The 16,696-nt window shown below is 42.2% G+C and overlaps 2 long non-coding RNA genes across 2 annotated transcripts in view; both read left to right on the forward strand.

Annotated features, from left to right (window-relative positions):
• LOC120405767 overlaps window positions 1-16,696 on the forward strand; it is an 88,656-nt gene that overhangs the window by 42,590 nt on the left and 29,370 nt on the right. The gene's annotated exons all lie outside the window — the stretch shown is intronic.
• LOC120405769 overlaps window positions 3,202-16,696 on the forward strand; it is a 30,283-nt gene continuing 16,788 nt past the window's right edge. The window contains exon 1 of the long non-coding RNA XR_005598851.1: window positions 3,202-3,671. This is a non-coding gene — a long non-coding RNA (uncharacterized LOC120405769). The remainder of the gene's footprint in view (window positions 3,672-16,696) is intronic.

A 16,696-nucleotide genomic window follows, 5' to 3' on the forward strand; every position in this document is an offset into this window, starting at 1 on the left:
GAGAGAGATGCACACTGCCCCTTTAAGTAAGCTGACTCTTCAGTAAGCTGACTCTGACTCACTCTTAAGTGCATTGTCTTTTTAAGTGGATCAGGAAGTTGAGACATCAGCTGCTGCCCCAAGCTCTCTGTCTCTCTCTGTCCATGTGCTCTCCCTGCTTTATATGGAGAAGGAGTAAGCGGGATGCAGGAGCAGTGGGGAGGGGGACACCCTGACATTAGCCCCTCCCTAACCCCTCTGCACAGCAAGCAGGAGTCTCTGGGAGCAGCTCCAAGGCAGAGGGCAGGAGCAGCACATGGCAGTGATTGCAATTGCTAGCATGCTGGATGGCTGCAGCACAGGGAACTTAGGGGAGTGAGGAGCTGATAGGGGGAGCTGATGGGGGCTTGTAACCAGGGTGGACCAGCAGCCCCCACCAGCTAGCTGCAACAGGCTGCTCTTCCTGCAAGCAGTGGACAAAGCAGGCAGCTGCCAAAGGACATTAGAAGAGACCATTGCACAACTTTAAACGAGCATGTTTCCTAATTGATCAGCAACGTAACAATGAAACAATGTTAATCGGGAGGACTTTAAGTGAGGAGTTACTGTATCTGCTTCCCTACAAACTCCATTCATATGTTTTAGCTCCTGGTCACCAAGGTGTGAGTTAGAAGGCAGATTAAATTCTCTCAGCAAACCAGTGAGTTCCATGAGACTCCATGGTAGTCATTGGAGTTGTGCAGGTGAACAGAGCAGAGTTTCTCTCTAAAATTGTATTCTTTTCTCATACCACATCATTTTAAAGAAATCACATTAAAATAGGTTAATCCATGTACGACTTTGTTACATTATATTTTGCAGATACAATAGTTTACAACTTCCTTATATAAAATAAGATGAGAACATTCTTTTCAATATAAACTTGCAGAGCTGTACTGTCAAGTATTAACTTTTTACCTCTCTTTGATTTTCACTCACCCATCACTGGACCAGATTCTCAACTGGTGTAAATTTGTGTGGTGGTGTTGTCAATGGAACTATTCTGATTTGCACCAGCTGATAATCTGGCTCCTCTTATTTAAAAAAAAAAAGAAGCAAAACTTTCAACTGATATGTTTGTCTTTACTAAAGATTTAGGGCCAAATTCTGGCTCCATTAAAGTAAACTTGGAGTTTTACTATTTTCAGTGGGACCTGGATTTGACCTACAGCAACTCACCCCCATGAGCATTTGATCCACAGCAACATCTCCCTATTCCTTCTGAATCTGGTGTCATCTCTCACTTGGTTTAAAAAGAAGGAAATCCTAGTCGATTTAAAAGTGGAATTTTTTTCAATGTTTTCTTTATGTAAAAGAAAGTAAAAGTTGGCCTTATGCAATGGCCTTATGCCATGAGAAGAACACTGTTACTCCATCAATCAACCGATATAAGTTACTACATCTTACTGGAAGAGCTTGAATTGATGTAAACATCTCTGGAGTTGACCAAAGTATCCTTTCTAGTATCCAGGCAGCATACCCAATTCTCATCAGCAATAGAAGAATTGTCAATTTATAGAGAGATCACTTTTTCATTCTTTCCAATGTACAATATATAAAATAAATGCTTTATGCTTTACAGCCTGGTAAAAATCATTCAGCTCAGCTTCTTTAGCTTCCTCTGGTGCTTTTTTCTCATACTTTGAACTGCCTATCATTCACTTTTATGAAGCAAAAGCTCATTTTATCTAAATTCTCAACACTTCTTAATTATGTTTCTGATTAACTGTATCTATCAACATATGGGTACATCTGACAAATATTTTTTCTCTACAGTGTTGCACAGGCAATGAAAAAGGAAATTAACCGGTAATGAATTAGTATGTATGCACTATTCCTGTTAGCCAATCTCTCATTGCATAAGGTATCTCATCAGATCCAAGATTGAAAAAGAAATATAAATTTCCATTAATAAGCACATACAAAAGTACGTAAGATAATAGAAATGATACATTTTTTCTGCACAGTATGAGAATTTTCTATTACCATTTTATGTTATCAAGTTCAGAAGGGTGTTCGGAGCTGTACATTGCAAACTTCTATTCAAAGATCTACCCAAAACGGCAAATAAAATCCATGAGACTCTAGAGCACATCTGCACTAATGACTCTACACATATCGATGTGTGGGGTTGTGCCATAACCCCCCTGTGGTTCACACTGAATCCCCTGAAGCACATGTCTCAAGGTGATTAGAGGGCAAGCAAGCCAACGTGCCTGCAGGGTGAAAGTTCATACCTGAGGTATGGCAGTGGCACAGCCCTATATCCTTACCGTTCTGCAGAGTGGACAGAGCAAGGCGTGGGTACCGAGTCTTGAGTTTCAATAGACTGACATCCTCATTACCACAGTGCATTGAACCCTTTCCTGCATGACCTTTACCCAGATCAATAAAAGTCCTTGTCCCCTTGTTTTCATTGGTAGTTGTGTGCTGCACTGACCACATCAGAACAGCTTTCCACTGCAGTCTTTACAGATCAATACAGGTGACAATGGATACAGCTCTAAGACAATAGATGCCTGCCCCACTGAGTATACCCAGGAGCTGATCAATGTCTGAATAGAATTCACCATCCTCCATGATTTTGGCTGGAGCAGCCAGAATATTAACCTCTTCCAGGACATTTTATAGAGGCTGCAGCAGGCAAACATTCAGCAGACTCTGTGCCAGTGCTGGGATGCATAAAGTACTTGAGGTCAGGAAGACCAAAGGATTCACGAGGCTCTTTGTATATGTTCCTTCTACCTGGAGCTTGATCAGGTGCTGTCAAGAGCCCAAGTACTGAGGCTGAAGTGACTCACAATTTCCTCATAAGCCCAGAGGGCCTCATTGTCAAACAGGACACTGAGGAAGGCAAGAACAAGGAAGCAGCAAGGGACCTGGAGAACCTCCAGAAGACTTTGAAAGCAAGGAGGAAGTTATTCTACACCTTTATCTGGAGGTTCAGGTTGCAAAAGCCCTGATAATGAGTCTGAAGAACCACACACCACAGCAGGAACCAGAATCCCAGACTCCCCACTGTAGCAGGGTGGACCCTGCTCCGGGGTTTTAAGGGGTTTAAAATGTGGCCTGACAGAGCTGAGCTGATTGGGGAAGTGGCTGCAGCTGGGGGCCACGCCCCAAACTGAGGAGCAGGGCCTTATAAAAGGCCAGATCAGCCAGGAAGCCAGAGAGTCTCTCTCTGTGGTTAGAGAGAGATGGGCCTGGCTGCTTAGACGCTAAGATAAGTACCTAGGGTGAAGCAGGACGGGAAAAAGGCTGAGGGGCTGGGGAAAGCTCCAGCCTAGGAAAGCCCCAGGCCGGCGGCCTAGTACAGGGCTAAGAGGTACTGGGGTTTGCAGGGGGCAACCTAAGGATAGGCAAAGCAGCAGGTCCGAACCCCGTTGCCGGTGATGAGAAGGCTGATACTGCAGTCTGTCCCAGGATATGGGGCTCGATAGTGACTGAGCAGTAGCCATTCTGAGGCAAGTGGGGATAGCGTGGTGGCGGGGGTTCCCCTGAGAGGGGGAGACCCAGTTAGAGTAAAAGGGGCACCGGGTCCAGGGAGGGACACGGGGCTGAGAGTAAAGTAGGTGGATCACCAGCCTGCAGAGGGCGCTCCGGACTGGAAAAGGAGCTAACTTGCGGAGTAACCAGTAGGAGCCGCGACAGGGGTGAGTCCCGACCGTTTACACCCACACATCTTCTCTTGTTGCTGTGCTGATAAATTCCCAATGTTGAGATTGAGGACATTTGAATTCATATGCACTTATTTTTACTCCCTGGATAATATGCTGTGCTTTACTCTGGTCTGTGTGCGTAAAGTTCAGTGCTGAAGGCACTCAATTGCCATGACCCATCTCATTACCAATGATAACCTCTCACATAAGCAGCATTTACTGGAAATTCTTTGCTTTAACCCCATTTAGTTTAGTGACAGTAGTCCCTCCATCCTGGATAAAATGAATATATCCTTCTGGCACACCTCTCTGTCACAAACTCCACCAAACTAGTTCTCTTGGTGCATGATCAAGGGCATGATCATGATTCTCCAGGGCCACAAAGACCTCATTCAGTTGCTGTCTCTTTTCACTAAACTTCTCCATAAAGATTTGTAGCACATGTATAACATCAAGCATGCCCCTTCTTGGCATGAATTCATACTGACGTTTCCACATTTCAACCAGTCCATGCAGACACTTCTCAGTAATCTTCTCATACTTTCATAGCATGTGACATCAGCTTCATTGTGCAATAACCTATCACACAGTGTAATATTGCCTTTATGTTTAAAAATAAGCATCACAAAGCTTTTATGCCATTCATTGTGCACTCTCCCTTCTTAAGAATATCATTGAACAACCTTGTAAAATTCTTGATGCTATCTCTTCCCAGTGACTTCCCCTCACATATGGAATCCCTACTTTCCCATGCCAGCTGGGACCCAGGACCAACACACATGTGTGGGATACATGTGCAGAGTTTACAAACCAGATTTGTCCCGAGTCCACTCAGGATGGAAAGACTATTCTTTATCCTCACAAATGTTGTGCAGTTCACAGTAGGCGATGATCGCATGAATGGTGTTTCCCACGGTGGCAATGTGAAGATAAGGGATATCATGAGAGGGATCATGGGCCTTGAACCCAGTCCCAGGGGTCCCCAAGCAGAAAGTAGCAAAAGGAAGTTATGTGACCAACTAAAGGAATCCCTGACTGGCTGCTACTATGGACCCCTCCTGCTAACCTGACTCTTGAGTCCTGCATTCCTGCTAGCTCCCAGTTCCTGCTTCCCTCCCTGCTCCTGGTTTCTGTCTATTCCCGTCCTGTCCTGCCCTGTTCTCAAGTCATTCCTTTTTTGCCTTACTCCTACCACTGTCTGGCTCTGGCCCCTGGCCTGGTTCCTGACGTGGGCCTTTGCTGTTCCACCAGGTATCACCCCATGGCCCTGTCATGGGCAAGTCATATATGCAGCCTAGGGTGGATGCCTGCTAACCTGAGTTAAAAAGCCAAGTTATGACTTCATTGTTATTTTAACCCACGTTACCTAACTTCAGGTTAGCTAATCTGAGTTAAGACTAGCTAACCTTTTTGTAGTGTAGAGAGAAAATAAAGTCACATTATGTTGCCAGTTAAATTTTGATGACCTTCTGGTGTTCACATTAAAATATTCAATTTCTACAGCATAGATCTTCAAAAGGCAGAATTTGACGCATAGTAATTAAGGCAACTTAAAAGTGCTTCTGTTCAATGCTATTTTTCATTCAGTTACTAATGGAAATTTAGCTATAATAGAAATATCAAAACAAATTATTCTTAGATAAGTAATTTACATAACAATGAACCATTAAACTGTATTTTAAGCTATTGAGGAGAAATTCTTGTCCAGGACAGAGTTTGACAAATGTGTATTTCATGGTGTGTGTAGTCCTTTGTGCAGAAATAATGTCAAACAAAAGAGATATTAAAATAAACTTTCAAGGATTATTGCTTCCTAAATGAAGCGAAATTCCAATATTTCACTTGGGAACTTACTCAAACTATATCCCAATATAAAAATATTCACCCCCTCTCATTGGGGAATAAGGGCTGGATTAATTGGACCAGCAGAGGAAAGACAATCTCTGTAATGGGGGGCTGAGGAGGAGAAAGAGGAAAGCTGCTCTGAGGATTCCCTCTTCCCCCACAAAAAAAACCCACAACACTTTTAGAATGCACTTGTGGATCAAACACAGGCAGATAAGGGGAAGAGGAGAGATTTCGCCATGTGTTCCTGATGGCGAAGCTGTGGGGGAGGAAAGGGAGAGCTGATTGTCTCTCACACCCCTCTTCTTCTATTTGAGTCTCTGCCCTATATTTGAGGTGTTTGGACTGTGTTTGCAAAATACTGTGGATTTGACCAATCCCAGTTTTTAGGAGATGGAAGGAATTTTTCCCAAGGGGCAAGGCTGATAAGGTGTTGGATGTATTTTTTTCTCTCCATCTTCCTTGCAGTTTTGTTTTTGTTTTAGTTTTGACCTGAAACATTTTATTTTAGATTTCAGACATTTTGACAAAAGCAAAAAAAAAAAAAAGAAAAGAAATCACAACATAGCTGGAGGAGGCAGCTCTGCTGCCACCTCTCCTATAACCTTGAACCTAGGGGCTAGGACTCACATGGGATGTGCAAAACCTGTGTTCAATTCCCTGTTCCATCTGACATGGAGACAGGATTGGAAGTTGGGTCCCCTCATTGCAGGAGAGTGTCTTAGGCTATGTCTACACTTGCAGAGCTTTTGCACTGTAAATTTCACCGGTGAAAGGGAACTGGTGAAAGTAAAGCACTGTTTTGTGTACTCACTTAATTCTTCAGGCATAAGAAAATATTTATATTAGCAACACGTCCATCGCCGATAAAAGCAGTGCTCTAGGGCAGCTATCCCACAGTGCAGCTCTCTCCAGTTTGACGATGGGTCTTGTGAGAAGGGGAGAGGTGGGGATTGCAGGGCATCCTGGGTCCCTGAACAGCCTCCTCTCCCCAAACACTAATAAACTCCAGTAGCTCAGCATTGCTCTGGGCATGGGATCCTTTGCTCCATGCAGCAGGCATTGTCACCTGGCCAGATAAATGAGCACTTGCCAAGAAAACAGGAAGGGGAGTTTCAAAGTTCGCAGGGCTTTACAGGGGGAGGGATGGATGTCTGTTTACTTGGACTCAGAGCATCAGAGCTGCTGGCTAGAGTGGTCACCTAGGCATTGTGGGATATTCTCTGGCAGCTAAAAGCTGTGTAAATGCGAAGAATGTCTTCACTTGCACATCACCACAAAAGCATCACTGGTAAGAGCTGTACGCCTCTTGTAGACGCTTCCATGGTTTTTGCGCAAAAAAAGGGACTTTTTCCGCTTTAAATGGCAAGTGTAGACATGCCGAAGGTCAGTAGGCTATTCTTAACCTTTCACTATTACTTGGGCTTTTTCAATCTGTCTGTTCAATCTTTTCTGATTCTTATAAATGAAGAGATTTGGAGCAGGGACTTGAATTTGTGGCTCCCAGATGAGTGCCCTCGCCACCAGGCTATAGAGTCATTCTCATTTTCTGCCCCTGGTCCACTATCAGTTGTCATCATGAAGTACTGTCAATTGACACTGTCAATGAATAAACTATTGATGGAAAAGGCAGATTTCATTGGCTCTCTTGAACATTTCTTTCTGAGTCAAACACTGCTTTGTGAATTAGTTTTTCTTGAGCTCCAAAATATTACCCAGTTTGTGAAACCAACTATACTTCTCCATGGTTTCTGCCTGATGGCACACATGGTGAGCTTCTGACATGTAACAGAAAGCCCAGATCATTTTTACTGATCAGAGTAAAAGGGGACACTTTCAGATCAAAACCTATTAGAGAAAAACCCATGATGCTGATAAAGCTAATTATAACTACAAAAGATGAGTTATTTTCCTCCAGATTTAGCCACCTTAACTAACATTTTAATTGAAGCCTTGTAAATTTAAATTGAGCATACTACAAATGATGGGCAATGTTTTTGATCAACATTTGCATAACTCTTCTCTGAGCTTTCAGTGACAAGTGACTATTTCATAGACTTATAGACTTTAAGGTCAGAAGGGACCATTATGATCATCTAGTCTGACCTCCTGCACAACGCAGGCCATACAATCTCACCCACCCACTCCGGTAACAAACCCCTAACCTATGTCTGAGCCATTGAAGTCCTCAACTCGTGGTTTAAAAAGACTTCAAGGTACAGAGAATCCTCCAGCAAGTGACCCATGCACCACGCTGCAGAGAAAGGCAAAAAACCTCCAGGGCCTCTGCCAACCTGCCCTGGAGGAAAATTCCTTCCCGACCCCAAATATGGTGATGAGTTAAACCCTGAGCATGTGGGCAAGACTCACCAGCCAGACACCCAGGAAAGAATTCGCTGTAGTAACTCAGATCCCACCTCATCTAACATCCCATCACAGGTCATTGGGCATATTTACCACTAGTAGTCAAAGATGAATTAATTGCCAAAATTAGGCTACCCCATCATATCATCCCCTCCATAAACTTATCAAACTTAGTCTTGAAGCCAGATATGTCTTTTGCCCCCACTGCTCCCCTTGGAAGGCTGTTCCAGAACTTCACTCCTCTGATGGTTAGAAACCTTCGTCTAATTTCAAGTCTAAACTTCCTAGTGTCCAGTTTATATCCATTTGTTCTTGTGCCCACATTGGTACTGAGCTTAAATAATTCCTCTCCCTCCCTGGTATTTATCCCTCTGATATATTTATAAAGAGCCATCATAGCTCCCCTCAGCCTTCTTTTGGTTAGGCTAAACAAGCCAAGCTCTTTGAGTCTCCTTTCATAAGACAGGTTTTCCATTCCTCGGATCATCCTAGTAGCTGTTCTCTGCACCTGTTCCAGTTTGAATTCATCCTTCTTAAACATGGGAGACCAGAACTGCACACAGTATTCCAGATGAGGTCTCACCAGTGCCTTGTATAACGGTACTAACATCTCCTTATCTTTGCTGGAAATACCTCGCCTGATGTATCCTAAAACTACATTAGCTTTTTTAACGTCCATATCACATTGGTGGCTCAGTCATCCTGTGATCAACCAGTACTCCCAGGTCCTTCTCCTCCTCTGTTACTCCCAAGTGATGCATTCCCAGTTTATAACACAAATTCTTGTTGTTAATCCCTAAATGCATGACCTTGCACTTTTCACTATTAAATTTCATCCTATTACTATTACTCCTGTTTACAAAGTCATCCAGATCTTCCTGTAGGATATCCCGGTCCTTCTCTGTATTGGTAATACCTCCCAGCTTCGTCTCACCCGAAAACTTTATTAGCACACTCCCACTTTCTGTGCCAAGGTCAGTAATAAAAAAAGATTGGTCCCCAAACCCACTGATTTTTGGGTGCCCAGCTTGAGGAACCAGGGTGTCTAAAGCCAACAGCGAGGAGACAGACAACCCAAGTCAGCGAACACTTCGAAAGACATTTGCCTTCGGACTCCAATTCGGCATAGCAAGTGTTCAAGGTTCGCTAAGGGGTGGATGTCTAGTTAAACAATTCAGCCATGACATATAATTAGTCTAATTTGAAAACATAACTACAATAAGACCTGCAAGCTCATCCAGAATGATGTTATTAAATGTTTGTTTGGGAAATTTTGTTTGAAGTCCTGGGGAATGTCATATTATTTAAATGAGAAAGCTATTTGTGTGACCTCTAAAATATTTACATAGATTTTTTTTTAAGGCTAGAAGTGACCAATTTATTATCCAGACTGACTTACTGTATATTACAGGCTACTAAATTTCACCCAGTTATGCCTTTATTGGGCCAAATAACTTGCCTTTGAGTAAAACACAACTAATGTTTGTGGTTGACTAAATCATATCTTCCAGAAAGGCATCCAGTTTTGATTTGAAGAAATCAAGAGACGGAGAATCCATTACTTCCCCTGGTAGTTTGTTCCAACTGTTAATCACCCACATTGTTAAAAAATTTGTGCCTTATTTCTAATTTGATTTTGGCTGGAAAGTGAAGCCAGACATTAGTTGTGACTGCATCTTTCTCCTCTAGATTAAATAAACCATTGTTTTCTCCCCAGGAAGGTACTTATATAGTGTAATCAAGTCACCTCTCAATCTTTTTTTTTATAAACTACACAGATTGAGCTCTTTTAATTATCTCACTGTAAGGCATTTTCTTGAATAATTTTTGTGGCTTTTTTTGTGCCCTCTCCAATGTTTCAGTATCTTTTGAAAACATTTAGTCATACAGTTCTGCAAACATGCCTTTATACATGTTTGCTACCAAGCAATGTGATCTGTGTTTAGGGCCAATTTGTAAACATTAGTAATACCAAAAATGCTACCATATGCCAATAAACTGTATGTGTGATCACTGTACAACTGCACCTTACTGCTCGGGTACATGTGTACTCTGGAACAGGAGTCATTAAAATGTGGTCCACAGAACTCCCTCTGTGAACCTATAGTTTACATCTGTGTACATGGTGGGGTAGAAGTGACTAAATCTGTCCATAATTCATATATGATATAAATAAGAAATTAAATGAAGGAGGAATTATACAAAAATATGAACCCTGTCTCACACAGTGAGTTAGATTCACAATGACACTTCCCCAAAGGCAATTAATATAGTAAAGCATACTTAGAAGTCATTAGCTTAGAAGGAATAGCAGATGGTCCATGGTGCGTGGGACGCATATCTGGAAACATGACAAGAATGGAGGTACAGAAGAAATTGCAAACCAACAGTGTTTATCTAAATAAACAAATATAGGGACAGATCCTCACCTGCTGTAAAACTGCATGTCTCTACCGAAGTCAATTTAAAGCAGACTTACCACTTTACACCAGGTGAGAATCTGCCCTAAATCCCTCAATGGATTTGGGAAACATAAAATAGGCCATTGCATATGAAGCTGACGGTTATAGCCTCCTCAGAGATGTCCATGTAAATACTTTTGTAGGTATGGATCACAATGGGACTCATCAAAATAACCTGGAAAATATAACAGGATGACAGGAAGACAAGAAGTAGGAGGAGAACCTGAGGTACATGATATCAGAAGTGAATGACACCAGACCAGAGGCTGAATCACTACTCTGTCAGAGGAAAAAATAGACAAGTTGAGGAAAGTGCATAGGAACTCTAGTGATATAAGATGTTGCTTCTTGTACTGTAACTCTACCAAATTCTGTTTTTATAAGCTGGATCCTATAGAATTAAAAACCAGATATGTCATGCATGCTATATGATTTTCTATATATTTATACATCTTGGTTTTACCACAGCCCAAGGAGCTTTAGGCTGTTTAGAAATTTCACACAGGACATCTGCTGTGATAAGTGGGCCTACAAACTTACCCTAATTGTAAGTTCCACTGTAAAAAGTGAATGAAAGTTCATTTAAATTGCCACGAGTTGTTCTATAAATTGTTTAAGAAAAGATATAAGAAGGAGACAGACTAAATTCATTTAAACAAAAAGAGTTTAACTAATACCACTCAAGGACTGTGTTAAGATTATGACTGATAAACAAAAGAAGTCGTCGTCGTCATCATCATCATGTTCCTATTACGTCTCTGGTATTTAGGGCAGTGACGAAGCTTCTCCACTCCTGTCTGTTTCTGGCAAGTCTTTCAATGGTTCCCCAGCTGTGCCCCAGGTTTTTCAGGTCAGCTTCCACAGGTCTTTGCCATGTTGTTTTTGGGCAGCCTCATTTTCTCTTGCCTTCAGGTGTTCATCTTATTGCTACTCTAGTGGTGCAATCAGTTTACATCTGAAGCATATGACTGATCCATTTCCAACGGCTCCTGGTAATGATGGTGCTCAGATCCTCTTGGCTGCAATGTGTCAATAGATCTTTGTTTGAGATTGTTCTGGGCCAAAAGATACAGAGGATTTTTCTGAGGCAGGTTGTATGGCATAAAGACAGTTTGGACATGTCATACTTTCTCATTCTGCACTATATAGTAGTGTTGAAAGTATGCAGCTCTGATAACTCTTGAATTTGGTTTGGTGTTGTATTTTGATTTCCAGACTATAATTAAGCCCTGAAGGTGTTCCTGGCTTTATTAATTTTGTTCTGGATGTCCTGGCTTGTTCCACCATCCTGGCAGATGGTGCTGCCCAAGTATGTGAATGTTTCTACATTGGTGAGAACATAATCCTCTATCTGTACTGGTGATGGTGAGGCAACATTAAAGGTCACAATATCTGTCTTATTGCAGTTGATTTTCATTCCAATTTGCTGGCTGACTGTGTTGAGTTGAGTTGTTTTTTTCTTGTATATGGTGTTGGGTATGTAATAGGAGAGTGACATAATCTGCAAAGTCCAGGTCTTCAAGGGGTGAGAAGAATGTCCATTTAATGCCTCTTGACATGTCTTCTGTTGTGCGCTGCATTACCCAGTTGTTGGCAATGTTGAAGAGGATTGCAGACATGACACGCCCCTAACGTACTCCTGTTTTGACTTCAAAACTGAGCTTACTGTGATCAATACTGCATGTAAAGTTGAAATAGAAGCTTTTGGTGACATTGATTATACGGAAAGGAATTCCATATTCCCGCAGAATGCGCCATAGACCAGTCCTGTGAATGCTATCAAAAGCCTTCTCAAAGTCTATGAAATTTATGTAGAGTTGCCATTGCCATTCTAAGCACTGTTCTATTATGTTTCATAGAATGAAGATCTGGTCTGTGCATCCACACCCTTTCCAAAAACCAGCTTGCTCTTTTCTGAGAACGCTATCAACTGCCTCTGATATATGCTGGACTATGATCTTATACAATACTTTGCTTGGCACAGATAAAAGTGATACCACACCAGTTATTACAATTACTGAGATTTCCTTTCTTTGGTATTTTCACTATAACCCCATTGGTCCACTCATCTGGCACTTTTTCCCTTTCCCAGACTGATGTAAATAGAGGGGCCAGGATAGATGCTGATAATTTAGGATTTATCTTGAACAATTCTGCATTCAAGTTATCCTTGCCAGGAGCTTTCCCATTTTTTAAGGATTTGATGGCTTGAATTATCTCTTCCTTAGTTGGGGTGTCTGTGTTGATATCAAGATCTTCCTCTGCCTCTTGGATGTTTGCTTCCTCTTTAGGTGGCTCCCTGTTCAGCAATTCTTTGAAATGCTCTATCCAGTGCATTTCTTGTTATTTGTTGGTTGTTAATAGGTGTTCTTGTTTGTTCCTGATGAGAGTGTTTGTTGGTGTCTGCTGTTTACCACTGATAAGCCGCATCATTTTGTAGACTGTTCCTTGTTCACCACGAGCAGCTGCATCCTCTGCTTGTGTTACCAAATTATCAATATAATGCCATTTGTCCTCTCTCACAAGGCATTTGACCTCCCAGTGTGCCTTGCTATACTGCTCATGGTATTTGTCCTTTAGCTTCTGGGATTTTGTGTCTAAAACTTTTTTCTTCAGGGCTCGTCTGGTTTCTATGGCGTTCCATGTGCTGGGTGTAATCCACTCCTTCTTTTTCTTCTGCCTGTAGCCTAGACAGGCTTCACTGCTCTGTTTATAAATTGCTGTTACTTTGTCCCACTTCTTGTTGATCTTCTCATCTGCAGTCCCCTCCCCTTCATCAAGGTCTGCAAGTGCTTGAAACCTGTTCGTTAAGTGCAGAACAAAGGCTTTCTGTATTTCAAGGGACTTTAGCTTGTCAATATCATAACATCTATGTCCCTTGTTTGGTGGACCCACACTTCTCAGTTTTAGCTTGATGGAGGCTGTCACAAGGTGGTGGTCGCCAACATCTGCACCCCTTCTCACTTTTCTCATCTGTCAGTGAGTGTCACCATTTGCCATTGATCATGATATGGTCAATCTGGTTCTTATCTCTGCCATTTGAAGAACACCATGTTAGCTTGTGAATTTCATGATGTTCAAATAGGGTTCTGCCACTGTCTAGGTCATTCATATTACAGAAATCAACAAGCCTTTCTCCATTTTCATTTATAGTGCCACACCCATGTCTTCCCATTGCTTTGTTGTGGTTTGTGTTGTCCTTACTGACCTTGGAAGTAGAGGACCAGGAATCAATTAACCAAAATGTGTGTCAGATATTAGATCTTAGTGGTGGACAAAAAAATGAGGGGATGTGCTATTCCACCAATCAGTCACTTTTGAGGTCCTCAAACAAAGAAATATCTGGATAAAAATTGGCTACAGGATTGATCATCGTGGCTGCCACACCCACCGGCACCCGGGACCCCAGCCTTCATCATCTTGATCCTGAGAGATGTCCTGACTAGACTGGGCTAGAGAGAAGAACACAAATGACATTGCCTCTTCCGCTGGCTCTAGATGAATCCCAACACCACCTGTGATGTGAGACTGTGTCACTCCATCCCATGAATTCTGTTCTTTCCCCACCTTATTTCTTCTTTTTCCTAGACCTCTCTTTTTTTCCCCTTCCATTTAATAAGAGTCTGGCTAGCTGGCCAAACTGCTTGTTTTGCAACACAGGTGCTAGCCTGTCACCAGAAAGAGGCAGCTAAATGCAATGCCCTAAACTCAATGCTGGTACATGTTTGCCAGGTTCTCAGAGCAGCTGATAAGACTGTTTGCTGCACTTGTTTTTCTCCAGCAGTGAGGCTGCAAGTGAGAATCAACATGAGAGATAGAAGCTGCATTTTCTAACTTTGTTGCTCTTTTCTCTTCCCCTTTTGCATGTGTTCATCCTGTTTTATCTTCTCGGAAATGGAATCAGACTTCAATATCAACAGCAATGACAAAAGCTTCAGCCCATCTTAACTAACTTCTCTTTTCCCCACAAAGGAAAGTCATTACCATCTAAAAGACTGTCACAGATGTTTTTCACCCTTCAAAATATTCTCTCCAGCTAAAGGAAAAGGGAACAATGGATGCTGTTACAATGAAAGCCTTATTTAATATTTCACATTTCAAAATATAACTATTTTTCCTTGTTCTGTATCTTTAATAAAAGGTTTAATAGATTCTTAATGGTGTGTTTGCCCTGGTACTAAGTAGGCTGATATCTCTATATAACAACTTCTGAACCTTGTTTAAAACTGTTTAATGTTGGACAGTTTCAGGGTTATGTTAACACCTTTGACTCTCCAGGATCCTTGGTTCCATCTAAATTAATATAACAAATCATAAAATAATGAAGGACTTCAACCTCTAAAAAGACTAATTGAAGTAAGAAATATGGACCCAGCCTTGCTTTGAATTTTCCACAAAAAGACATGAATGAGGGATTCCTTCCTACAAAATGTATTGTTTTTAGGCTCCTAATCATTCATAGAAAATATATAATGGCCATGGATGAGAACCGAGTTAACAGGTTAGAAAGCAACAGATAGGGTTATTCTGCCTCTTTTGGAATCTGCCAATGCTGGCAGAGTTTACTTTTCTCACCTGATACTCCTAGAGCACAATTTTTGTTCTCAGGCTGTACCAAATTAAAAGTATTTTTAATTTCCAGGGATCAATGCCACCAGACCCTTCTGTTATCTCTTTTCCGTAAAAAAGATTTAAATCTGTTCAGTTTTGTATCATGCCCATCATTGCAATCTGAGTGATTGCTAGGGTTAAAAATATACAGATAAATTATGCTTGGAAAATTTCCTTTCCTTTCCACCCTATTGCATGTAGTATGCAAAATTATTTTTTCCCCGACTCATAAATGCTAATGTGGCATCAGCTATTGTAAGGGAAAACAGCATGAAGAAGTCAGACTTCTCAGGCCAGTTTGTAGTTACCTTGTATAAAAGCTCAGACAGAACCTGATACCACCACCAGACAAAGAGGGGAGATGGGATTGGATTTAAATTTAAATTGGAATTAAAAAGTGTTTGAAGGAGAATTGGTGGGCTTTGACCAGTTTCAAGGAGTCTGAGAACCAATCATAGACCACCTACCTTCCAAAATCCAGTTATAAGAACATAAGAACAGCCATACTGGGTCAGACTAAAGGTCCATCTTGCCCAGTATCTTGTCTTCTGACACTGGCCAATCCCAGGTGCCCCAGAGAGAACGAACAGAACAGGTAATCATCAAGTGATCCATCCCATTGCCCATTCCCAGCTTCTGGCAAATAGAGGCTAGGGACACCACCCCTATCCATCCTGGCTAATAGCCATTGATGGACCTACCCACCATGGACTTGTCTAGTTCTTTTTTGAACCCTGTTATAGTCAATTGTTATGATGCTTTAATGTATACCACCAGGGATTAAATCAACCTTTCTCCCTTCATATCCATGTTGACAGGGGCGGCTCTAGGGATTTTGCTGCCCCAAGCACAGCAGGTAGGCTGCCTCCAGTGGTTTGCCTGCAGAGGGTCCACTGGTCCCGCAGCTTTGGCGGACCTCCCACAGACGTGCCTGCGGGAGGTCCACTGAAGCCGCGGGACCAGCGGACCCTCCGCAGGCAAGCCACCAGAGGCAGCTTGCCTGCCGCCCTTGCAGCACCAGCAGAGCGCCCCCCATGGCTTGCCGCCCCATGCATGCACTTGGCGTGCTGGGGCCTGGAGCCGCCCCTGCATGTTGGCCCCCCCTTTGCATGGCAACCAGTGTGGTTCTAGTTTAGCTTGTGAGCTATTTGTTGGGATAGCGAGGATCCTTGGCATAGTACAGAGCTTTGAAAGGTCTGGGAATGGGTAGAGTGGGCGGTAGGGGGAAGAGGGAGAATAAGAGATAGGAGTAGTTGATGCACTGATCCTCCAGTCCTTCCCCAAAGGCAAAATGGGGTAAATCACATAAAGCCTTAGAGCAGTGGTTCTCAACCTTTCCACACTACTCTACCCTTTTCAGAAGTCTGATTTTTATTTGCATATTTCACCTCACTTAAAAACTAGTTGCTTATAAAATCAGACCTAAAAATACAAACGTGTCACAGCCACACTATTACTTTCTCATTTTGTCTGAATGAAATTTTAGTTTGTGCTGACTTTGCTAATCCTTTTTATGTAGCCTGTTGTAAAACTAGGCAAATATCTAGCTGAATTGATGTATTCCCTAGAAGAGCACTGCTTACCCCTATGGGCACATGTATCCCTAGTTGAGAACCACTGCATTAGAGGTTACATCAGCCACTGGGCTGTAACAGCTTCTGCCAATTGGTCTCAGAGTGTCTCCAGCTTACAGGGAAAATGACTTACACTGGCACCCTTATATCTATCTACCCAGTA

This window comes from Mauremys reevesii, linkage group 5, assembly GCF_016161935.1.
Source record: "Mauremys reevesii isolate NIE-2019 linkage group 5, ASM1616193v1, whole genome shotgun sequence".
Lineage (NCBI taxonomy): Eukaryota > Metazoa > Chordata > Testudines > Geoemydidae > Mauremys > Mauremys reevesii.